This window comes from Mus musculus, chromosome 5 (assembly GCF_000001635.26).
Source record: "Mus musculus strain C57BL/6J chromosome 5, GRCm38.p6 C57BL/6J".
NCBI lineage: Eukaryota > Metazoa > Chordata > Mammalia > Rodentia > Muridae > Mus > Mus musculus.
Window position 1 is genome coordinate 86,972,884 of NC_000071.6, and position 26,477 is coordinate 86,999,360.

Consider the following 26,477-nt stretch of genomic DNA (forward strand, 5'->3'; position numbering starts at 1 on the left):
TATATTTTCTGTTATTCCCATTGTTACACTTTCTTCTGATCATTTTCATTTTTAATTTAACTGTCATTTTATCTATTATGGTTTTAATTTTTTTCAAAGCTGAAAATATTCACTAAGAAAATTTTCTGGTCCCCTTGAATCTAATTATTCCTAAATTGTTCTTCTTAATGGGAACGAAGCCTGGGATCTAGGGGTCCTCTTCAGGGAATGAAGGCTAACGTTCACTGATGAACTGCCAGAATTCCATCAACTGATGGTGTTCTGCTTTAACTTCTGAGTCCAGCAACAAAGTCCACAGAATTCTTCAAACAAGTGTCTATCCGTTGACTCTGCCTATTCCATTTTTGTATCTCCAATAATTGTTCTGTCTTTTAATACTTGTTTTGTATTATTTCCAGGAGTTCCTTGCATTTAACCTTTTTTATCCTTTTCATCTTCTTCTTTAAATTATCATATTTCAGGTCCCTGTTCTTGGCATTACCTGTAAGTACCCACACTCACTTATTGGGTAAAAGTTACCCAATATGGCCACAAGGAAGGAAACCATTCTCACTGGAGGGTCCATGGCAAAACTTAAGCTATGTCAATTTTATGGAGAGCAATGACAGTGTTTATAACTTTACCATGAATAGAATATAAGGATAATTGCCAGGATCAATACAGTTGTAGTTGCAGGGATACAATAACATTTGCAAGCTACACAGTTTAAAGCCTTAATTCACAAGATTTATGTCTAAGATTTGTATAATACTCCTGTAGAGATTTTATGCTTCCTTGACTACAAAGAAACACAAAGCTACCCAAATGCTTCACTGCCTGAGGAAGGGCATCAATCTCTCAGGAAATGGAAAGGACAGTGCCCCCATGGCCATGGATTCTTACCTGAATAAAACCTATGATGCATTACTCTCAAGTCAGCTCACCAGGCCAACTCCATGGCTTCCTGCCATTTCAGAAATGAGGTCCCTAACTGTGCCCTTAAGGGGAAAACAATGGCTGCATCTGGAGCCCTTGGGAAAGTTGGGTAGTAACTTGGACTACCTAACCCACCATTGGAAAAGAAGTCTTAGGGTTTTTATTGCTATGATGAAACACCATGACACAAAGCAAGTAGGGAAGAAATGGTTTATGTTGCTTATACTTCTATATCACTGTTCAAGACTGAAGGAAGTCAGGACAGGAATTCAAATCAGGCAGGAACCTGGAGGCAGGAGTTGATGAAGAGGCCTCTGACAGGTGCTGCTTACTGGCCCACTCCTATGGCTTGCTTAAAACTGCTTGCTTAGAGAACCCAAGACCAAGTGCCCAAGGATGGCACCACCCAAAACAGTCTGCACCATCTGCCCATTAGTCACTAATTAAGCAAATGGCATACAGTTGGATTTATGTAGGCACTTTTCAATCGAATCTCTCTCCTTTCACATAAATGTAGTTTGTATGTCAAGTAGACATAAGCCTAGCCATCACAAAGGTATATTATCACAGAAGAAAAGCATGACTGGTATTGAACACCTAGCCAGCTTCCTGAGGCTAGTAACATCATTGACCTTAGGGGGAAAAATCTACTTTAACTTCACTAGAGCAGCATATTTCCTTATTACATTCTACATCTTAGCCTCATATACACAGTTGTGTGTCTTAGTCAGTGTTCTATTGCTGTAAAGTAACACTGTGACCACTGAACTCTTATACTGTTAAGCCTTTGCTTGGGACTTGATTACAGTTCATAAATTTACTCCATTTTCATCATGGCTGGAAGCACTGTGGCAGAGTTAGTACTGAAGAATATCTGAGAGGGTGACATCTCGATCTATAGATTGCAGGAAGGAAGAGACTCTGAGCCTGCCTTATATATTTGAAATCCCAAAGCCAAGCCCCAGTGACACACTTACTCCAACAAGACCACAGCTACTCCAAAAAGCCACATACTCCTAATAGTGCCATTCGCTCGTGACCGAGCATTCAAATATATGAGTCTATGGAATCCTTTCTTATAGAAATTAACATACTTCATCAGCATCTTCACAAAGCTAGCCATCACAGAAAAGCACAGCCTGGCACAATGCAGATGTCAAAAGGTCAGAAAATCCTTCCCCAGTAGATATATCTACATCAGAGTTCCTATATCTGCAGTTCACAGAATATGATGAAAGAGGGATCAGCATATTTGTTAGAGTCAGAATATAAGATGAAGTGTAAGTTCACAGGGAAACAGGCTCTCCCAGTACTGCAGGCATACACAAGCTGAAAACAAAGGCAATGGCCATAAGCATATTAAGGTAGAAGGTAATGTAATATGTAAACATATTAGTGTTGGTTGTACTCAACACACTCTATGAAACAGCAAACATCACTTCTACCTTGTCTTCCCTTTCTTTTCTACTTTCCCTTCCAAATTAGAGACTAGCTAGGAAAAGACCACGACATGCCGTGTGTGTGTGTGTGTGTGTGTGTGTGTGTGTGTGTGTGAGTATGTTTTGTAGCACCATCCTTAGGAAGTTCTTTACAAAGCAGGACCTGATTGTGTGTTGCATTTACATCATCTACAACAATCACACAAACTGCTCATCCTAGAATAATAGATTTTTATCTGTATCTGTCCCACTTTGAGATACAATTACATAAAGATTTTTGCTGAAAACATGAGAACTAATGTCTAATGTCTATTAAGATCAGAAAAGGCATTGATAAAACAACAACAACAAAGAAAAACAACTAAAATCCAAATTAGTGACTCTACTCAGGTGTGACATGCTGACCTAAGGAATTTATTGGGTTGTTAACAAGAGTAATGCAGGAGGAGTTACAAGAGCACTAAAGACTCAGGCAACTACACCACTCAAATTCCACCCCATCATGGTGAAATCCTAGTAGAGGTGCATCACTGGAGTTTCCTGTGTCATTTTGTGTTGGTGAGTTTTTAGTTAACTCGACACAAGTTAATGTCATCTGAGAGAAGGGAACCTTAGTTGCTAAAATACTTCAGATTATAGATAATTTTCTTCTTTGAAGAATGCCTGGGAAAGCCCATTTCACTGTGACTTTTTATATCCCTAGGAAGGTGTTCCTCTATGTAAGAGAGAGGCAACTGTGAGAACCATCATGACAAACCAGTATTGTTCCTCTATGGCCTCTACTTCAGTCCTATCTCCATGTTCCTCCCTTAATTTCCTGCCCTAACTTCCCTTCATAATGGACTACAACTCTAAGATGAAATAACTGTCATGCTCTCAAAATTGCTTTTAATAATCATGTTTCTCATGAAAAAAGAAACTGAAAAAGGACACATTTGAGGATATGACCACCAAAAAATATCCTGTACCCAAGTAATTGTGTGTGATATAGTAGAAGAGAGGTATTCTAAGATTTCTTTGTTTCTTGAATGTTACAGGTTCCCCTCCTACTGCCTGGAGGAAACATGCATTTGAGGATCCCAGCAACAAAACATAATGAATTATACATAATAAAAAATTTAAAAGACGTCAAGGTCTAAGAAATGCTGACTCACGTATATCCTTGTTTGGTCTTTACTGTTACGTAAGAACATTTAATAATAGGAGCTTTTTATCTGTGACACTTTACATGACACTAACATGTTATATTGGAGACAGGATACTTGCACATGAGAAGTAATTCAATTTTATCTCAGTAATGTCAGGGGCAAAAAATTACAAATACACTTGGTTAGCCTATACTTCATGTTTCATGTGTATATTACACATAATACTACACCATGAGAGTCATCTATTCGATGATGTGTTTTGAAGTTATATATTAACTTCTTGCTTGATTGAACTTTGTATAAAAGCATGAACATCTGCAAAGAATGACAGATATCAAAAGTATTCCCTTTCAGCATGATGTCTATGAAACAAACTTCAGTTTTTCTGTTGATTCAGCTGATCTGCTGCTTTAGACCTGCAGATTGTGGAAAAGTGCTGCTGTGGCCCACTGAATACAGACATTGGGATGAATCCAAAGATAATTCTGAATGAACTTGTCCAGAGAGATCATGAAATTACTGTCCTGACAGCTTCTGCTTCCATCCTCATTGAGCCTACTAATGAATCTTCTATTAATTTTGAGATTTACTCTGTCCCTTTGAGTAAAAACAATCTTGAAAATATTTTTGGAAAATGTGTAGATGAATGGATACATGATTTTCAAAAACCCCTCACTTTGGCCATATTATTTAAAACTGCAAAAAAATCTTCAGTGAATATTGTAATAGCATTGAAAATCTCTGCAAAGCAGTAGTTTGGGACTAGAGTTTCATGAAAGAACTCCAAGGATCTAAGTTTGATGTCATTCTAGCAGATGCCGTGGGTCCCTGTGGTGAGCTGCTATCAGACCTGCTTAAGACACCTTTAGTGTACAGTCTCCACTTCTGTCCTGGATACAGATATGAAAAGTACAGTGGGGACCTTCTACTCCCCACTTCCTATGTGCCTGTGGTTCTGTCAGAATTAAGTGACCGCATGACATTTGTGGAAAGGGTGAAGAATATGTTGCAGGTCCTGTATTTTGACTTTTGGTTTCAACCATTTCATGAGAAATCCTGGAGTCAGTTTTACAGTGATGTTCTAGGTAAACTGTGCCTTTCATTGTTACTGTGAAATCCTGATTTGATGTTTCTTTGAATGAGAATGTGTATAGGTGAATATAAAGGCATAGAAAGAGATTCTTAATTGTGAGCTGATAGAGTAAAGTTAGAAAACAATCAAATAGCCTCAAAGCAAGGCAAAATATTGTACAGTAACTGTTGAGAACACTCCAGAAATTACTAACTGTGCAAGGTGAGACAAAGAAGACTTCTCTTGGTAATCATTTCATCTGCTCTATGTTTATCTCAGTAAAAGAAACTCCACGTTTGCTAATCAAGACTCTATTGGGAATTGATGCCTGCTGGAAAGGGAAAATGTCACTGAGTGTGTGAACCACACTCCAAGACTGTTGTGGTAAATCTCCAACCCAAATATGCTCCTGCAATAAAAACACAACTCAATTAATATGAATACATGCTGTGTGCCTAGATTGGGCAGATCTGCTGCTACACTACCATCTTCTCCATCTATAAGACCTCTTAGAACATGTGGTTTCTCCAGGCCATGTGCTTCTGCTCTGCTTTTCTTCTTCCTCCTCCTCTGAGTCCTCTCCCAATTTCTCCTTCTTCTCTCTCCTCACCTTCTGTTCCACCTTCCCTTTATCTGCCCAATCATCAGCTCTCCTTTATTTTACAAATTAAGATGGGAAGCAGGTTTACAGAAAATGTGTGTGTGTGTGCACCCACTCCCGCGTTTGTGTATGATTTGTTTTGTATCTTTGTTTTAACTTTTTGTTATTTTTCTTTGTGTGTGTATGTGAAAAGGAAAGAAAACAAAAGGATTTGGATAGAGTTGGTAGAAGAAAAAGAATGAGATTAAAATATGTTGCATGCATTTTTTCTTACTTAGTGTTATTTATTTTAATATTTGAGATTATCATTACATAATTTCCCCCTTCTGTCTCCTCCTTACATATACTCTCCTATGCTCCACATATTAATGATTTTTAAATCATGGTCTCTTTGTCGATTAATTGTTTTTTCCTGTTATATATGGCTATATATTATTAAATATGACCTCCTACTCTGTAAAAAAAAAAGAAAAAGAAACTCTAGGTTTCATTGAATGCTTTAATTATTGAAGATGAGAACACTACAGATTCAAAATTTACTAGCACAACTGACTGTGTAGCACTGAAGAAAACATGGTCCCTTATAAAAATTGCTTCATTTACCAATTAAAACAGTTATCTAGAATATTACGACAGGTTTTTCACCATTAAATGGTATTGCTAGAACCAAAAACAGTCAAGGCAACTTAGTTTTCTTAAACTTTGAGATCTCTCAGATCCATAAGACTTTTGTCTTAAAGTCTATAATCTTACTGCAAAATGAAAATATTTTCATTGATTTGTTTTTAAAATGCCATTCCATTAAGTAAAATATTATCTAAATTGATAGTAGGAAAATGATATTGGTATAGAGACAGGCAGGTAGATCAATGGAACAGAACTGAAGACACAGAAGTAAACCCACACACCTATGGTCACTTGAGTTTTGACAAAGGATCTAAAACCATCCAGTGGGAAAAAACCCAGCAAATGGTGCTGGTTCAACTGTCAGTCAGCATGTCAAAGAATGCAAATTGATCCATTCTTAACACCTTGTAAGTGCAAGTCCAAGTGGATCAACGACCTCCACATAAAACAAGATACACTGCTAATAGAAGAGAAAGTAGGGAAGAGCCTCGATCACATGGGCACAGGGGGAAATTTCCTGAATAGAATACTAATGGCTTATGCTTTCAGATCAAGAATGAACAATGAGACCTCATAAAATTGAAAAGTTTCTGTGAGGCAAAGGACACTGCCCATAGGACAAAACAGCAACCAACAGATTGGGAAAAGATTTTTACCAATCCTATATCTAATTTAGGGCTAATCTCTGATATCAAAGAACTCAAGAAGTTAGACTCCAGAGAACCAAATAACCCTATTAAAAATGGGGAGCAGAGCTAAACAAAGAATACTCAACTGAGGAAACTCCAATGGCCTAGAAGCACCTAAAGAAATGTTCAACATACTTAGTCAACAGTGAAATACAAATCAAAACAATCCTGAGATTGAACCTCACACCAGTCAGAATGACTAAGATCAAAAACTCAGGTGACAGCAGATGCTGGCAAGGAGAAAGAGGAACACTCCTCCATTGCTGGTGGGATTGCAGGCTGGTACAGCCACTCTGGAAATCAGTTTGGCTGTTCCTCAGAAAATTGGACATAGTACTACCTGAGAACCCAGCTATACCACTTCTGGACATATACCCAGAAGATGCTCTAACATGTAATAAGGACAAATACTCTACTATGTTCATAGCATTCTTATATATAATAGCAAGAAGATGAAAACATACAGTTGTCCCTCAACAGAGAAATGGATACATTTACACAATGGAGTACTACTCAGCTATTAAAAACAATGACTTTGTGAAATTTGTAGGGAAATGGATGGAACTAGAAAATATCAACCTCAGTGAGGTAAACCAGTCACAAAGTATAGACATGTTATTCACTCACTGATAAATGGATATTAGCCCAGAAGCTTGGAATACCCACAATACAATTCACAGACCACATGAACCTCAAGAAGAAGAAAGACCAAAATGTGGATACTTCAGTTTTTCTTAGAAGGAGGAACAAAATATCCATGGGAGGAGATACAGAGACAAAGTATGGAGCAGAGACTGAAGCAAAGACCATTCAGATACTGCCCTACCTGGGTTCCATCCCATATAGTTACCAAATCCAGTCACTATTGTGGATGCCAACAAGTGCTTGCTGACAGGAGCCTGATATAGCTGTCTCCTGAGTGGATCTGCCAGAGCCTGACAAATCTAGAGGAGGATGCTCTCAGCCATTTGACTGAGCCAATGGAGGAACTAGAGAAAGGACAGAGGGAGCTGAAGGGTTTTGCAGGACCATAGGAGGAACAACAATATGAACCAAACAGTACCCACCAGAGCTCCCAGTGACTAAACCACCAACCAAAAAGTACATATGCTGGGACCCATGGCTTCAGACACATATGTATCAGAGTATGGCCTTGTTGGACATCAATAAGAGGAGAGGCCCTTGGCCCTGTGAAGGCTCAAGGCCCCAGTGTAGGGGAATGCCAGGACAGGGAAGCAGGAGTGGGTGGGTTGTTGAGCAGGGGAAGGGGGTATGGAATGGGCGTTTTCAGAGTGGGAACCAAGAAATGGGATAACATTTGAAATGTAAATAAAGAAAAGTTCTAAAAAAAAAAAAACCAGAATAAACATTGATTGGGTACAAACAACATACATGCTCATTAAATCCGAGCAAGTAAAAATTGTTCCTTCGGTCAGGCTTTATCACTGGCAGCAAACAACAGAAATGCCCTTACATGTAGTAGATTAGAACACTAGGTGACAAGAGCTAGTCTGAGAAAAAGGAGAATACCAGATTCAGGGGCAAGAGCAGGACATGGGAATGGTCCACGTGGGACTGAACTAATGTTGCTGTTGGAAATTGGGGACTGTATGATGTTTCTAGCCACATATATGGCTGAAATCAACTCCTAATAAACCCTTATGAACTGGAAAAAAAAACATATTTAACATTATAGTATGCTTTCATCTGCTCTGAAAGTCATACAGTAATTCATAGGTCATTGTTTGTGTTTTACATGGGATTTTTGCTTTTTCTAACATTTATATAATTGCATACATATTTTTATACGTATGTAAATGTAAAAATATGTCTGTGCAGTCATGCGTGGATGGATATATTAGTGTATGAAAGTAAGAGTAAAGCACAGATAATAAATTCATATTAAAGTATATACATTTATGTAAGTAGATAAAAGTATGTGAAAATTTAGATATTATTTTAAATTTTTGAATGAACTAGTAAACCATTATCCCCTACAAAAAGAAAAAAAATAATAAAAATACTAGCTTGGTAGAAAGGCTCTACGGTCACTTACACTGTATGAATCTATTTGAGCAACAGTGCTATTATGTATTCCTTATAGCTGGGTAACATTCAGTACTGAATCTACTTCATGTGAAGTGTTTTGCTTTGTAAAAAATATGGCTTAAAACTTACTGTTCAATACTGTATCATATGTGTAACCTGTGCATCTGAGTGTGCGTGTGTGTTTTCAATGGAGTACTTATATCCTCAGCTTTTTTTCAATTCAAGTTATCCAGATGTGTTTGCATATTGGTTTGCATTATTTTTTAAAGCAGAGTTGACATTTATTAAAAGATATTTATAGTATAGATTTTAAGCAAAGAGATTGGTAGAGAGAAAATAATAAAGTATAATAATAAAGGCAAGACAAAGACAAAGACATGTGGATATGAATTTTGGAAGGAAGTGTCATAGTTGAATTTTCAATAGCCATTTGTACTAGAATATTTATTTATTCAAAAAACTTTTTTCATTTAATATATTATGCTCAACTCCTGCCAGAATATACATACTCCCATACCCATATACAATTGTACATTATATTCTCTCTCTCTCTCTCTCTCTCTCTCTCTCTTTCTTTTCCTCCTTCTCTGCCCTGCCGTCCTTCTCTCCTCCTCCACCTTCCTTCTCTCAAAGGCATCACAGAAAAATAAAATTCAAAGGAATAAACTCAAAAACAATACAAGCAAAAATCCTCAAGCAATACAAACTGAAGGAAAAAGTGCCCCCCCCCCCACACACAAATCATGGCGTTTATTTTGTGGGGCTTTCTCTGAGGTATTATTGATTTACTCAGTGAAACTATTAAAGAGAACTGATTTTCCCCTTTCTTATCAGAGATCAATTGCAAATAGCTTCTTTGTTAGAAGTAGGAGTCCACGGAACATTTTCTACTCTCTGTGCTGGAGTCCATCTGGCTTAAACCTCTGCAGGCATGCTGCTACAGTCTCTGTGACTTTATATGTGCATCAAGATAAACCTAATTATAAGGAATAGAATAAAGATCATGAGAATATATGTCAAACTTTGTGCCTATGACTTAAAAAGATGGAAAATAATATTGAGATAGTTTGTATATGATATATAAATATATCCTATATGTAGAATTATGTATGATATATACATAACCATAAACTATTATAAATTGGCTATAGTTTTCCCAATAAGGATCATTTAAGTGTCTAAAAATTTGATGTATACTTTAATTAGTCACTAATTATCAGATATATAATTTAATATAATTATATGTCATGCTTTAGCTACTATAAATTCATGTAGAGAAAATGTATTTTATTTGTCTTTTAATGTCTCATACTATTTTCATTCCCCTCACTTAAATTTTATTGTCAATCACTTGGATAATGATCAAGTAAATAATCTCAATTCTCTGGAATCAAAATATACCAAAGCTTTGGAATTTCTGTAACTGAATAAAGTATTGTCTGTGTTTAACAGGTTCTGTGGAGATTTGATAAGAAACCAGCGACCTTAGGATTCGATACTCATCTGTACAAGTAGATCCCCCAGAATGACCTTCTTGGCAATTCAGAGGTCCATAAAGAAAGAAAACAGAGAACATTATATCATGAAGACACTAAAAAACAAAACAAAATAATTATGTTCATTTTCAAAAACACAAAATGGAAAATAGCTTCATATAAAGGTTGTCACTCTGTTATTCAAACGCATCATCACCATGTTGTTGAATCCAAGTATGGTCAGATCAGCTGTAACAATTCCCTAAGAGTTGTTCTGAGACTGCACAGATTGCCTTTGTCTCTTGTTTCTTAGATTTTCATTATCTCTTATTCTAATACAGGAGTACCTCAGGTGTCACTGAAAATCACAGACCTTCCTGTTTCAGCACTGACGCTTTATTTTCTGTGCAAACAAGTGCTCTGTCTTTACCACAGGGTGCTAATGTCCTTTATGATGTGTTGAAGCTTGATTAGGCTTAGATTCTACTACCCATCACCCTACATACTGTATCCTACATATACCAGATGCAGTGGCATAACTATTTCTACATAAATAGTCTATAAGACTTATGGATTTTTGATGTGACATGTTGATGAATTCTTTAAGAATTTCACACAAGCCAGGCATGGTGGCATACGCCTTTAATCCAAGCACTTGGGAGGCAGAGGCAAGTGGATTTCTGAGTTTGAAGCCAGCCTTGTCTGCAGAGTAAGTTCCAGGACAGCCAGGGCTGTACAGAGAAACTCTGTCTGGTAAAACAAAACAAAAACAAAAACAAAAACAAAACAAAACAACAACCCCCCCTAAAACAGAACAACAACAACAAAAAGAATTTCACACAATCTATTTTTGTCAAATTAAATCCTAAACTCTACTTCTGTTCTTTACTCCTCTCAGATCTACCCTTTTCCTTCCCACCTTTGCCCTTTTCTCCTTTCTCCTTGATTACTTTGTTGCATATCTACATACATATGAATATCCAAATACAACCTTCTGTGTCAATTTAATATTGCTCTCATCTGTGTGTTTTGGTCTTACCATTTGTGAGTTTTGTAAATTTGTTAATGGATAACAAATTTTGGGTCATCTCTAGGCAAAAGTAATTCTCCCTTCCCCATAGGTCATTAAGTACCTGTGCCTCTTTATCTGGGGAAAGGGCACTGTGAAATTTTCCCACATCTACATTGACCTGTCAACTGGTACATTCATTGCACTGATCTTGTTTAAGCCACATGAAGTTCCTTGTCATATGACTCTTACACTATTTCCAGTGTCTTCTGAAATTTAGGGCTTGTGTTACAGATGTATCATCTGAGCTTCTTACTTCAAGGTCAGTTGTGCTCTCAATTTTGACAATTCTGGCTTTCTCTAATGGTCTTTATCTGCTGCAAAGAAAAACATTCAATGAGGGATGAGAGCTACATTGACATGTGCATATCCAAATAAAGATTTTTATTGCAATTTTATTTTCAGTCATAGGTTTCTCTTATGTTCCAGAGCCTCAGAGGAAAGTAATGCCTGCAACTATAAAACTAACCACATGGACCGTTTTCAATAGATTCTTTTACACAATATCTTCATTTCATTTTCTTATGTAATAATCTTGCTTTAATTTTTCAAATCTTGAGTCACATACTAGTTCTTTCAAAAAGCATTCTTTCCTCTCCTGTGCACTTAAGTGCTTCTTGCTGTAAAAGTCCAAAGCAGTTTCACTACAAACTTGTAGCTACAATAATGTATTTTCTTGAGAACATCCCCCTTCTAAGCCTTCATATTTCACATCTCATTAGTATTACTATTAATAATTATATAATTTTTTCTCATTATAGGTCATCAAAAAAACCAAAGCTTTTATATCTCATGGTGGAACAAAAGATATCTTGATATATTGAGGCAATATATCACGGCATTCCTATTGTTGGTATTCCCTTATTTTTGGATCATCTTGATAATATTAATCACATGGTAGCTAAGTGAGCAGCTGATAGAGTGGACTTCAATACACTGTCAACTACAGACCTTCTCACTGCCTTGCAGACTGTAATTAATGACCCTTCATAGTATGTTTTGTTTCTTTGAAGTTTTTCATTTATTTTTTATTAGATATTTTATTTATTTATGTTGCAAATGTCATCCCCTTTCACGTTTTCCCCTTTGCAAACCCTCCATTCCATCCCCCTACTTCTATAAGGGTGCTCCTCCACCCAAACATCCATTTCCACCTCACTGCCCTGGCGTTCACTTACACTGGGTCAGCAAACCTTCACAGGACCAAGGGCCTCTCCTCCTATTGATTCCAGATAAGGCCATCCTCTGCTCCATATGCAGGTGGAGCCATGGGTCCCTCCATATGTACTCTTTGGTTGGTGGTTTAGCCCTGGGAGCTCTGGGGGGCGGTCTGGTTGGTTGATATTGTTCTTCCTAGGGGCTTGCAAATCCCTTCACCTCCTTTAGTCCTTTCTCTAACTCCTCTATTGGGGTCCCTGTGCTCAGTCCATTGGTTGGCCGCAAGCATGCGAATCTATTTGTCAGGCTCTGGCAGAGCCTCTCAGGAGTCAGCTATATCAGGTTCTGTAAGCAAGCACTTCTTGGAATCAGCAATAGTGTCTGTATATGGGATGGATCTCCAGGTGGCACAGTCTCTGGATGTCCTTTCCTTCAGTCTCTGCTCCACACTTTGTCCCCATATTTCCTTTATACAGGAGCAATTCTGGGTTAAAAATTTGGAGATGAGTGTGTGGCTCCATCCTTCAACTGGGGGGCCTTGCCTAACCCTGGGATGTGGTCTCTACTGTTTCTCACTCCCCTTTGTTGTGTTGAAAGAAAGATGAAATTTCAAGACCTGTAAGTCATATAAAGTACTCAGAAATTGCTGGTTGTTTGTGAGCCTAGAGGCTGCCTGGGGCTGAGAAAAGAGAAAAACAAACCTGGGTATGCCTCATAGTTAAAACATTCCTGGGAACATCTTGACCATAAGATAAAGGGGACTGTGAAGACATAGCAGGGCTATCTGAACTGAGTCAACAACTCACAGAACTCTGACACCCTGCACGTACATGTAATTTTTCTGTTAATGTTTAAATAAGCCAATAGTGTGTCGCTGTGCTGAATTCCACACTCCTAAGCCCCTCACCCCATAAAAACCCCTAGCTTTCGAGCCTCGTGGCCGGCATCCGTATCTCCTGTGTGGGATACATGTCAGTCCGGAACTCCGTAATTAAACGTCCTCATGTAATTACAGCAAGTTGGGTCCTCGTGTTTCTTTGGGTGCTCTCAAACTCCCGAGATTAGAGTGGAGGTCCCCGAAAGGGGGTCTTACAGTGTAATTTAACTAATCTCATCCCCACTGTTTTTTCTTTTTTTATACATTGGATTTTTTTTTTAAACATAGCCTCTCTATAAATCATAAGACAGGCCTCAGACTCATAGAGATCATACTGCTTCAGCCTCCTCAGTACTGGGATTAAAAATATGTGCATTCATGCTTGTTGTGTATGACTACTTCTCAAAAAATATTAATAGAGTCACTTCATTATAAGATTGGTTTTCATCCTATCTGAAAGAATATTTTGAAAAACCTTAAGTGATTTTGCCTATCTGAAATGTTCTTATGTTTAACAATAGTTACTCTAAATTTATATGTCAATGAATGAGACATAATTAATCTAAAACATTTCTACATAAATAAATAAATAATATTCCAAGTATTTATCTATTTGTAACCAGGACAGTATATCTAAATACCATAGAATGTACATATTAAAGTAATCATAAACCTTAATACTAATGAATGTTTAAACATTTACCCATATTTGTTAATACTATACAAGTTTTGGTAAAAATATTTTATCTCTATAATAATATATGATATTGCACAAATAGTAATCAAGGAATGAAAGATGGTATTAAATTCATACCATACACAGGAAATACTATTGGTAGTTTCAAAGCTTGCCAAAAATCAAATGTACATAATCAGAAAGTTCAAAGTCAAATAACAGGAGAAAGTGCTGCTGGTTCTTGCATACACAGTCTCCTGGTCCAGAAACAGGATTGGATTGCTTTCATTGTGGGGACAATTATGGTGGAAATTTTGTATAAGGAAGAAGCTTAACTCAACAAGTTTTTTTCAGAATAGGAATCTAGGTATAAATAAAAATTAGGAGATAGAGGTAGAAGAGAAGAGGAGAAACTCCTACTAGAGAAAATATATCTGACATGACATCCTGCTCTTGTAAAGCTTAAAAGAATTCTGAGTCTATTTCACTTCTTGGTCTTACATGTAACACAAACACCACACAATTTGTCTCTCCTTACTTTCTCTCAACAATTTGTAAAATATGGCTCAACTGCAAAATTCAAATTAAAAATAAGTATTCTATGGGAAATAAAGCAAAAACAAAGGCAGTATGTGTACGTACCTGAGGAGCTGGTGTACACTGGTAAGCTCATTAGTTGCAGGTGGATGGAGGAGTTCATTATGCACTTCCAGGCCAGTGTCAGCTACACACCAAGTTTTGAAACACCCTGTGCTAAACAAGACTATTTCATCTATTTCATTGAATTCCCTGTCACTCAGTTGTCCTCCCTGCTACCTCATGAAACACAGCACTTGTGTGGCAAGTCTAAGTGATTAATTTTAAGTCTCTTGTGGAAATTTTTTCCCAAACCAACAAATGTTAGGTAAGTCAGCAAATTAGCTTCTGCTTTATTTTAGTTGTGTGCATTGCCCCTTCATGTATAAAGAGAATGCCATGAGATTATCCGGAATCCACCATGACCAGCCAATGAAGTCCTTGGACCAAGCTATCTTCTGTGCTATACCCACTCCAGTAGTGACACGCATGACAGGCCTAGAAACCTGGACACAGTCCCAAGGCAAAAAGTTCATGGAAACTTAGTCTCCTGGAACTGTGGCATCCTGTAAAATGAATGCTCCAATTCTGTCCTTGCGTTATTTGGGTGTATGGATCTGTGTGCTTTCTTTCAGTATTGTTTTATTATATGTACCTCCAAGAAATGATTTTACAAATACCTAAATCAGGTTAAACTTTACTCCCTGACTTTTTACTCCCTGTTTTTCACGAATGTCTTAGGCAGTCCTTGAGCTGACCCTGGGCTTGGAATTTCTTAAGAATGTCATTCATCCAAACAAAATGCCTCAGTGTTGATAGTGAGTAATCAGGCATCTCAGTTTGTCAGATAGGAGTTAGAAATCTCAGGGCAAGCTTAGCAAAGTATACTTAGAGTCTTCATTACAGTCAGGTATGGCAGACTACATATTAGAAGAAAGTTGGTGAGTTCTGACAAATGGAGATTCCCTACAGATACTTAAAAGAGCAGCCAAGTTACTCCCATATGCAAGAATTTACCATGGCCTAGGAAAAAGGAGGTTTGTGGTTTGAGGAGGAACTACAGTATTGAATTATTCGTGAAAATGTCTGCTAGAGCAGAACCCCCTGGTGCAAGCTTTCACAAGGCTTAGCATAAATTGTGACTAGGGTGTGAAATCCTTTCCTGGCTTCTGTCATTAGCTGATTCTGGGCATGGCTGTTTTTATCCTAACTGTAAACATTGCTTGGTTCCTGTCAGTCCTTTGAAGGCATTCCTCTGTTTTGTGTCAGATAACTTCAAAGTACATTGCCTGCTGTGACACACTACTTCTTTGTTTTCTTCTGTATTGTATAAATCTGATGCTAACTTTGACAAAATTACTTTCAGATACCATACACCCTTGTGTCTGTTTGTCACCCCTTTTTTGCCCAGTCCTGCCCATCAGTAACAGGACCCTGAATTCTCCTGCAGATGGGCTGACTGAAGTAAGTCTGTAGCACTTTGATAGAGTATGTCCTGTGCAACAAAGGAGCTAAGGACCTTCTCTCAGCTCTACATGACCTTTGCTGGTTTCACTACTACTTTCTGGATACAATTGGGTTCCTTTTGATCTGTGTGGTAGCTGTGTACTCATCATCACAAAATGTTGCCTCTTTTGTTGCCATAAGACTGCTAACATGGGAAGGAAGAAAAAAGAGTAGCTTCATGAAGGCTGAAGCAGAGAGTCCTGGGAGATGAGCCTCTGCCAGCTGCTTCCAGCAGAAACCTGTTGTCAGTCCAGGTGCCTTCCCTCTGAAACAAGAGAGGATCAGGACTTCATTAAAGATGGCTCTCATAGATGTACTATATATTGAAGGCATGTAAGGATTCATGCCAGATATACATTCAGAGCTCTAGAAGGAAAATCCTGTGTTCAGTTTAGAATATATTGATATAACTGAGGAGCTATGCCCAATGACAATCACTGAGGTTACTGTGCCTCACACACTTTGCATGGGCATAAAGCCTTTGCAAAACACCCCTAAATACCAATTACCTTTACAAATGCCAGGCCTGCTCTCACTTCATTTGGTGGATTTTTTTTTCCTTTCTTGTTATTTTTTTTTTTACTACCCATAAGTAATAATGTCCGTGCACCACAATATTTATACAGATTCTCTTTTCCAACTGCATAAGGAAAGTCAATGTTTCTAGTTATTTTATGGAACACAGACCTATCCAAACACAAAAGTTATATGCTGATCATATTAGTTACTGTTTTTATATAGCCAGCATATTTCATTTCTATTTACACTAGTAAAACACCTGGTTCATAACCATCAGGAATAAAACAGCAAATAGCAGTGCTGTCATAGCATTGTGAAAAGTTGGAAGACACATTTGCCCCTTCACTGACAGCTTATACCCCATCATACTAAGTTTCTTCTGGACAGATACCATGCCTTAGTCATCTTTATGTCTACATTCCATAGAGCAATGTAATACTTAGAGAATAGTTTTTGAATGAAACCATGAATCTAGTTTTATACTCCTAAGTACATTATGAGTTGATCATGAGCAGGATAAAATTCTAAGTGTAAAATCAGAACTGTTTTAATCTGATATCTAGCTAATTCAGACATAACTTGATAGTGCTATTCTAGAAACCGGAAGAATGATTCTAACTACAGTGTGATTTCTGTATGTTGATAACATGCTTTTGTTAACAAAATCCAATTATTCTACCTCATGACCCTGAGTTGACATGATCACATGATGTAAATAACCTTTATAACAGGAAAATAAGAAAGAGAGCTGAAGATGGCCAAGAGTTCTGTGGATTTAGAAACAGATTATGCCAAAGTGCCAGTTACAGAACCTAGCTATAAAGGAAACATTGGTCAGAAAAATACTTTTCAAATTGTCAACAGAGTACTTTTTTTCAATGGGAGTAACATAAGTTAAAACAGAAGCAGGCTTTGGCTTCTGCCAGTACTTGGTTCCAAATTAATCCTGAGTTGAAACCAAAATTCACCTTAGATGAGATCAGATGGGTTCCTGCTGAGTGGTTGATTCCAAGGTTTACTTTGTATTTTTTCTTTCTTTCCTTTTTTTTTCTTTTTCTTTTTCTTTTCTTTTCTTTTCTTTTCCTTTTTTTTTTGTTTTCTTTTTTTAGATTTTTTAGAGTTTTTTAAATTAGATTTTTAAAAAAATTTGTATTTCAAATGTTATCCCCTTTCCTGGTTTCCCCTCTGAAAATCCCCTATCCCCCCCACTCCTGCTCACCAACCCATCCACTCCTGCTTCCTAGCCCTGGCATTCCCCTTCACTGGGGCATAGAGCCTTCACAGGACCAAGGGCCTATCCTCCCATTGATTACTGACTAGGCCATCCTCTGCTACATTCGTGGATGGAGCCATGAGTTCCACCATGTGTACTCTTTGGTTGGTTGTTTAGTCCCTGAGAGCTCTGGGTGGGTGGGGTGTTACTGGTTAGTTAATATTGTTGTTCCATCTATGGTGCTGCAAACCTCTTCAACTCTTAGGATCCTTTCTCTAGATCCTTCATTTGGGACCCTGTGCTCAGTCCAATGGTAGGCTGGGAACATCCACCTCTGTAATTGTCAGGTACTGGTGGAGACTCTCTATATCATGTGTGTGTGTGTGTGTGTGTGTGTGTGTGTGTGTGTGTGTGCGTGTGTATGTGTTTAAGTATGTATGGACTAAAATAGTATTTAACTTAAAATAATTTGATGTTAACTAAACTAGGTAGTTTTAAGACTATTGAGAACATAGGGCATAGTGTTTTTATTCCCATGGTCTGATTCTATAAAACATTATCTGATTCTATAAAACAACTATAAATTTTAGTAGGGCTCCCAACACATTAAGAAGTGAAAAATCCCTGAACTCTAAAATGACTGACTTATGCTGACTGTCTATTCTCTGCATCATTAACATGAACTACCTAGATGCTAGTGGTTATATAAACATGTATGCCTCCCCATCATTATTTTAAACAGTCTTGGGCACTATAGTTCCTTGATATCATAATTCTTTTAAAATTATGAGAGCCTTGATTTGATACTAGATGTTACATTTCTTACATCAGCCTTTGATCACATTGTCTTAGGAACAGATTGCTTCTACTACATTTCCTTTAAACTCCTGAATATCTCCAAAACTAACAAAGTCCAAGAAACTAGTCCCTAAACTTACATATGACTTATGGCTTGCATAAGATATCAGATGTTCCATAAACACGAAAAAGAGTTTCTGTGTGTTTATCTTTCTGTTATAAAGAGAACGCAATGTGGTTATCAAGAATTCACCATAATCAGCCAGTAAAGCCCCTGGACCGAGCAGTCTTCTGGATTGAGTTTGTCATGGGTCACAAAGGAGCCAAGCACCTTCGTGTGGCAGCCCATGACCTCAGCTGGTTTCAGTACCACTCCCTAGATGTGATTGGGTTCCTGCTGGCCTGTGTTGTGACTCTGACATTCATCATCACTAAATATTGTTTGTTGGTATGTCGAAATTTTTAAATGAAAGCAAGGAAGAAGAGGGGGAACAGAAAGAAAAAGAACCAGGTTTTTTAGGTTTGGGAAACCTAATAAAGCGTAATTATATTCACTCCTACCACAAGAAGCCTGCAATTACTTGCTTTAGACCTATTTTCAAATAAGCAGCTCTGCTTCAGACTGGAAATAAATGTAAATATATAACATGATAATTAACTACTGATGTGTTCCATTCTTCTACCTTGTAGACATTCTCCTACACTCTTCTCAGATATGAAAACTGTGATATTTAAATATATTCTATAGAATTGAAATGACGAGTAACAATATGCTAGACCTGTGGGAAGGCACATTATAGAAACTGAGAAAAAAGCAGAAATAGGTAAGACATATAATATTATTTCAAACTGCATTTATTAACAACGCCAATATTGTTAGTCTACTTTATTACACAATACTTGTGTCAATATCACAGGGGTGGGTGGGGGAGAGGCTTCCTCTTACAGTTTGGAATAAGAGTGAGAACATATTTGAATGTTCCACATCTCTCACCATGATTCTAATATGTTTATATTTTGTCCTCTATATCCTGGTAGTTGTTTGTCTTATCTATATCCAACCTATTGCCTTCCCATATTTCCTGTCTGTTGCTTAAAAAGAGATTTATTTAAATTTAGAACAAAATATAAGACATGGCATAGGAAAGGATAAGGGATACTGTTACAGAAATCTTTAAAGAAGTTTCATAAGGAATGACTTTACTATATTGAAACCAACTGACATAAAACACCACTCAGTGCCACACATTGACATTATCAACATATGGCCATATGCTACTATCCAAATTTTAAATATTTTGGTCTGCGAAGATTAATGTCAATTTGGCTTCTGTTTGCAGAAAATGAATACCACAGTGCATATATGCACACATGTGTTAATCTGGATCACAGGCATGGTGTACCACATAGTTTAAGGTTAAAGCTACATGCTTACCTTAGCTTGTAAGAGCTGATTACATGCTATACTGAGGTGGTTTCATTGTTTTCTTAATGGCAGATTAAAGTTAAACTGGCTGAGAACAGAGTAGGATAGCAGCTTGAGCACAGAGTTTTAGATGAACTCAAGGCATTTTTTTCTTTCTTATTAAAAATTTATGCAATATATTCTGATCATCATTTCCCCACTCTCATCTCCTCCAAGTCTTTTCCATGTCCCTACCCAACCAACTCCTTGACTTCTTAAGTTCAAAAAAGAGTGGCTTAGAAAAATACTAGAGGAAAAAGCACAAGAAACACACAAAGTTCATAAAACACAAAATTAGAAACCACAATGAAAAGAGCAGTAATATAAAAATGTCCAAACAAAAGCATTATGAGATAAAATTAAAAATCTATGAAAATGTCATTGAGTTTGCTGTGTTAACCATCTCATCTAGGCATGAGGACTACACTTAAATGTGGTTTACACATCCTGTTAGATTCCATTGAGAGAAAAAAAAAGCAATTTTCCTTTGCAATTGTTAATTGTAGACAGCTTCTTGTTGAGGCATGGGAGCTTGTGTCCCTCTATTAGGATTTAGACCTCATCTGGCTTGAACTTGTGTAGGCCCCCTGTGTGCTAACCCAGTGTGTAGGAATTTACATGTTACAGGTCTTGTATCTGGAAGACACTGTTTTGTGGTGTCATCTATCCTTTCTTGTTCTTCTAATATTTCTGCCTTTTCTTTCAGAGATTCCCCTGAGTCTTGAGGGAAAGGATTTAAGACATCTCACTTACGAATGAGTCTTACAAAGTTTCCCCTTCACTCTATATTTCCAAATTCTGTGTCCTGGTATGTGTTCCCATGAACAGCAAGAGGAAGATTATGTCATGATTGCGGAGACACTGATCTAGGTTTATAGCAGAATATTAATAGGAGTCATTATTATCTTCTTTTCCCAGAACAATAGTATTTGTGTTTTCCCTAGTACCATGCCCTATCTTGTCCTAGGTTCTTATCCACCCAACCAATGTAAGAGAAGGAATTTCTATTTTCTAGAATGGGCCTTGAAAATCATCAAAGAATTTTTGGTTACTATCACAATGTTTGTGACATTATTATATAAGCATACTATGAAGGCAAATCGCACTTGTAGATCGCAGTGTTTGTAGCTGGGTTGGGGATTGTCTTATCTCCTGATAGCATGTAGAATGTCTCTCAGTACCATGGCTACTATTCTCCAAGGGAAAGGCTCTAGGTAAGCACCATCTCAACTTTTATGTGTTCAGTGCGAAATGTAGGCACTGTCTTCATCAACAATGCATTACCATCAATTTGTGGACAGGGAGCAATAGACGTGGAAGTAGCCAGAGTGCTACTTGTCATGGTACCACTTTTGGCCAACAACTCAATTAGATGTAGCCCATATTATTAACTTGATTGAAGGGTATGGCAAAAGTTTAATCTATTTGAAGTTAAGAGATATTTTCAGAAAAAGATATTATAGAACAGTTTTCCTAGCAACTCTCCATACAATTACTACTTCAGTAATGGTTTATACTAATATAGTATAAGCAAGAGTCATGCAGTGCTTTTGGAAGTGCAGCTCTGGAAGAAAGGAATATGGTACATGGAAATTCTGAGAAAGTTGAACATAGACTTGGAAATCTCTCTTAAGCAATACTGATAGTTACTCATGTGTTTTCCAGAAATACACTAGCAGTTGATACATTCACATAGATATCTTTTAATTTCTGTGATAATTATTTCAATATGGGATAGAGTCAATTGATTTCAATCAAGTCTTAATGCTCTGTCAAATAGGAACTAGAAAAAGAAGTTATGTACAGCCTCAAACACTTATCATTAATTGCTCACCAATTAGATAATATAAAAGATAAAATTGACCAAATTTACATGTCTTCTTTCAGAGCTTTATATTCCCATGCTTTCCTTGAAAGTTCAAAGAGGGTAAGTTTTATATTACTCAAATATTTAAGCTAAAATACTGAGTCATGATGACTGTGAATCAGAATGACTGGAAAAGAAATAAGGTCAACAACTGTGAGATGAATTGTTAATAATTAACCAATAATTATTTGCCTAAGAAGATGACATTTGAAAACACATCTCAATAAGTAGAGGTATGAAGTAAATTAGGAAAGAAAGAGCAATTGAGATCAGTTTAGAAGTGAAGAGGATCCTCATGGAGGGCATTAAGAAAACTCATTCTCATTACCATTAGACAATTTGTGGGCTCTTTCTTGGATATTTAACAAATGGCTATTCTCAATCTGTCAGGCAAGTTTCACTAAGGAAAGTAGGAAATTCAGGAATTCTGTCCAACTCTGTTTATATCTATTCTTTTTAACTCATTCACTTCTATTTTATTTAAAAATTTAATAATATTAAAGGTAAACAGTGAATACTAATGATTAAATTGCTTTTTTTATAAAGTTCTATGTCTTTTATATCCTAGGAATGTTTAATTTAAATATATGGCTTACAGGTGGGGATATCCAACCACCTTTGAGACAGCAGACAAAGCTTAGAGAATGATAAATTTAGTTTTGAAAACAACACATAAAATTTAATCAACTACTTCATGAACACATTGCACAACTAATAGTTTTTTGATTTGACACATATGTTGACTACATTAGATATTACATATTTAGTCCTACAGGCATAGGAATAGGCTCCTTCCTACATTATTTATGTAGAATGCATAATATATTATTTTATACACTTCAAGGTCCCATGTTCCTAAAGATAAATATGAGCTATTTGGAATATTATTAATGTTGTCCATGTCTTCATTTGAGATTTAGCAAAGCAAATTTTAAAACAGAGAAAATTAAAAATTGGAAGAATAAATAAAATTATTTAAAAATTTTTATTTGTTTTAATCCCAAACTTCGAGAATGGGTACCATAGTGCTCTCTGGATACTGACCCCTCTTAAAGTAACCATATGTAGAGAGTTGGAGTTCTTTTGGAAATAAAATACTTGATCAAGGGAACATAGAGGAATTCTGACAGAGGAGAGTTGAGAACTGGACCTTGGTCTGCAGCTGCTACAGTGGTCATTCAACTGTTAACCAGATACGAATGAGAACTGACATATTAGTATGCTGGATTCTCATTCTATAGTGGTTAGATAAGTGTGCAGAAGAGTCTATATTCTTGGCCACACTAGTTTTCATAAATATTATTATTCTATACTCACATCTGTCAAACAGGAAATAGAAAAGTTTGTTGCCATGTGCTATAATTATGATAGATCCTTATCCCTGTAATTTCAATGTATCATCAACTGAAGTAGCAAATGCCTAATAATGTAACTGACCACCTTTCTTTTTGTTCATTTCTTTTGTTTTATTAGATATTTTCTTCATTTACATTTCAAATGCTATCCCCAAAGCCCCCTATATCCTCCCCTCCTCTGCTCCCTATCCCACCTAACCTGATTCCTGGCCCTGGCATTCCCCTGTACTGGGGCATATGATCTTTGCAAGACCAAGGTCCTCTCCTCCCATTGATGCTACATATGCATCTAGAGACACAGTTCTGGGAGGTGCTGGTTAGTTCATATTGTTGTTCGTCGTATAGGGTTGCAGACCCCGTTAGCTCCTTGAGTACTTTCTCTAGCTCCTCCACTGGGGCCCTGTATTCCATCCAATAGACAACTGTGAGCACCCACTTCTGTATTTGCCAGGCACTGGCATAGCCTCACAAGAGACTATATCAGGGTCCTGTTAACAAAATCTTTCTGGCACATGTAATAGTATCTGTGCTTGGTGGTTCTATATAGGATGGATCCCTGGGTGGGGCAGTCTCTGGATGGTCCTTCCTTTCGTCTCAGCTCTGAACTTTGTTTCTGTAACTCCTTCCATGGGTATTTGTTCCCAATTCTAAGAAAGAATGAAGTATCCATGCTTTGGTCTTCCTTCTTCTTGAGTTTCATGTGTGTTGCAAATTGCATCTTGGATAGTCTAAGTTTCTGGGATATTATCTGCTTATCAGTGAGTGCGTATAATATGAACATCCAGCAATTCCTCTCCTGGGTATATACCCAGAAGATGTTCCAACTGGCAATAAGGACACATGCTATTCTATGTTCATAGCAGCCTTATTTATAATAGCCAGAAGCTGGAAAGAAACCAGATGTCCCTCAACAGAGGAATGGATACAGAAAATGTGGTACATTTACACAATGGAGTACTGCTCAGCAATTAAAAACAATGAATTCATGAAATTTTTAGGCAAATGGATGCATCTGGAGGATATCATCCTGAGTGAGGTAACCCAATCACAAAAGAACTCACTTGACCACCTTTCTAAGGGTGTGTTCTATACACATTAAAATTTTAATATATTGCTTTTTTGCAACGGGTTTTCAGTCAGAATGCAGGTGTTGTGAACGCCACTGCTAATTCAAAGCAAAAATGGGAAAGGAAAAGACTCACATCAACATTGTCTTATTCGAACATGTAGATTCCGGTAAGTCCACCACAACCGGCCACCTGATCTACAAATGTGGTGGAATCCACATGTGAACCATCGAAAAGTTTGAGAAGGAGGCTGCTGAGATGGGAAAGGGCTCCTTCAAGTACGCCTGGGTGTTAGACAAACTGAAAGCTGAGCATGAGTGTGGTATCACTATTGACATCTCCCTGTGGAAATTCGAGACCAGCAAATACTATGTGACCATCATTGATGCCCCAGGACACAGAGTCTTCTTCAAAAACATGATTACAGGCACATCCCAGGCTGACCTTGCTGTCCTGATTGTTGCTGCTGGTGTTGGTGAATTTGAAGCTGGTATCTCCAAGAACGGGCAGACCCGCGAGCATGCTCTTCTGGCTTACACCCTGGGTGTGAAACAGCTGATTGTTGGTGTCAACAAAATGGATTCCACCGAGCCACCATACAGTCAGAAAAGCTACAAGGAAATCGTTAAGGAAGTCAGCACCTACATTAAGAAAATTGGCTACAACCCTGACACAGTACCATTTGTGCCAATTTCTGGTTGGAATTGTGACAACATGCTGGAGCTAAGCGCTAATATGCCTTGATTCAAAGGATGGAAAGTCACCCGCAAAGATGGCAGTGCCAGTGGCACCATGCTGCTGGAAACTTTGGATTGTATCCTACCACCAACTCGTCCAACTGACAAGCCTCTGCGACTGCCCCTCCAGGATGTCTATAAAATGGGAGGCATTGGCACTGTCCCCGTGGGCCAAGTGGAGACTGGTGTTCTCAAACCTGGGATGGTGGTTACCTTTGCTCCAGTCAATGTAACAACTGAAGTCAAGTCTGTTGAAATGCACCATGAAGCTTTGAGTGAAGCTTTTCCTGGGGACAATGTGGGCTTCAATGTAAAGAACGTGTAGGTCAAAGATGTTAGACGAGGCAATGTTGCTGGTGACAGCAAAAACGACCCACCAATGGAAGCAGCTGGCTTCACTGCTCAGGTGATTATCCTGAACCATCCAGGCCAAATCAGTGCTGGCTATGCTCTTGTTCTGGATTGTCACACAGCCCACATAGTATGCAAGTGTGCTGAGCTTAAAGAAAAGATCGATCGTCGTTCTAGTAAGAAGCTGGAAGATGGCCCCAAATTCCTGAAGTCTGGTGATGCTGCCATTGTTGATATGGTTCCTGGCAAGCCCATGTGTGTTGAGAGCTTATCTGACGATCCTTCTAAGCTTATGGCCTAGGCATTTATTTGTAAGTAATTCAGTATCCAAGTAATTATTTGTGAACTGTGGCATGGATGGAAAATTCTATGGTGAACTATGTTCAGGATATGTATATCCTTTCCTCCCCAAATAGCTTTGTTTCTGTTTGATCAAAGCTCAAGAAATACAATTTGTTGTTTTTTATAAAATCTCAAGTGGTCATTTTTACCATTAAAGACTTAGAAGCCAAAAGCCTGAGCCTGTCTTCCTCCTCTCTTCCTCTCTCTTTTTTCCCCCTACGTTCACTCCCTGTAACTAGTTGCTTGCTCTGCCTCTTGACCTATGGTTTGACTATATTTAATCTTGTTTAAAATAAATGAAAAGCTCTTGGATTAAATTTGTTTGTTAGGATTGCGTGGCACCACAACTAGAAATAAGTATTTCCAGTAAAAAACACAATCTCGGGGTTTGCAGTATAATCAAAACTTCTGCACAATAATTAAGATACTAACAATTATGTTAGTCTCTTTTTCTTATTCAGTGTTAGTTTAATATGATTGGATGTATATTATTACTGTTGTTATTTCATTTTGACAAACTGACATTTTTACACTTTCTACTCTATGCCTTAATTCTAGTTTTGACACTTAAATATATATACTACAGTACACTTGTAGTTTGCTTCTATATAATATTTATTTTTTCAATTTTCAAAGCAAATGTTTCTTTACTTATTATCTTATAGGTGGCATCTCATGTTTAGATTTTTGCTTGACATAGTCATTGTGTGTATTTTAACTAAGGAATTTGACCTGATAACAGTCAAACTTGTTGTTTATAATTTAATATATCCTATTTTAATTCATTTGTTTTATTTCTTGTTTTACACAAACACACACACACAAACACACACATATATATATATATATATATATACTCTTGTTATATATACATATTTCTCTTATT

The 26,477-nt window shown here is 37.3% G+C and overlaps 2 pseudogenes; both read left to right on the forward strand.

Annotated features, from left to right (window-relative positions):
• On the forward strand, nt 3,861-18,864 carry Gm7631 (predicted gene 7631; annotated as a pseudogene).
• Nucleotides 24,209-25,532, forward strand: Gm5869 (predicted gene 5869; annotated as a pseudogene).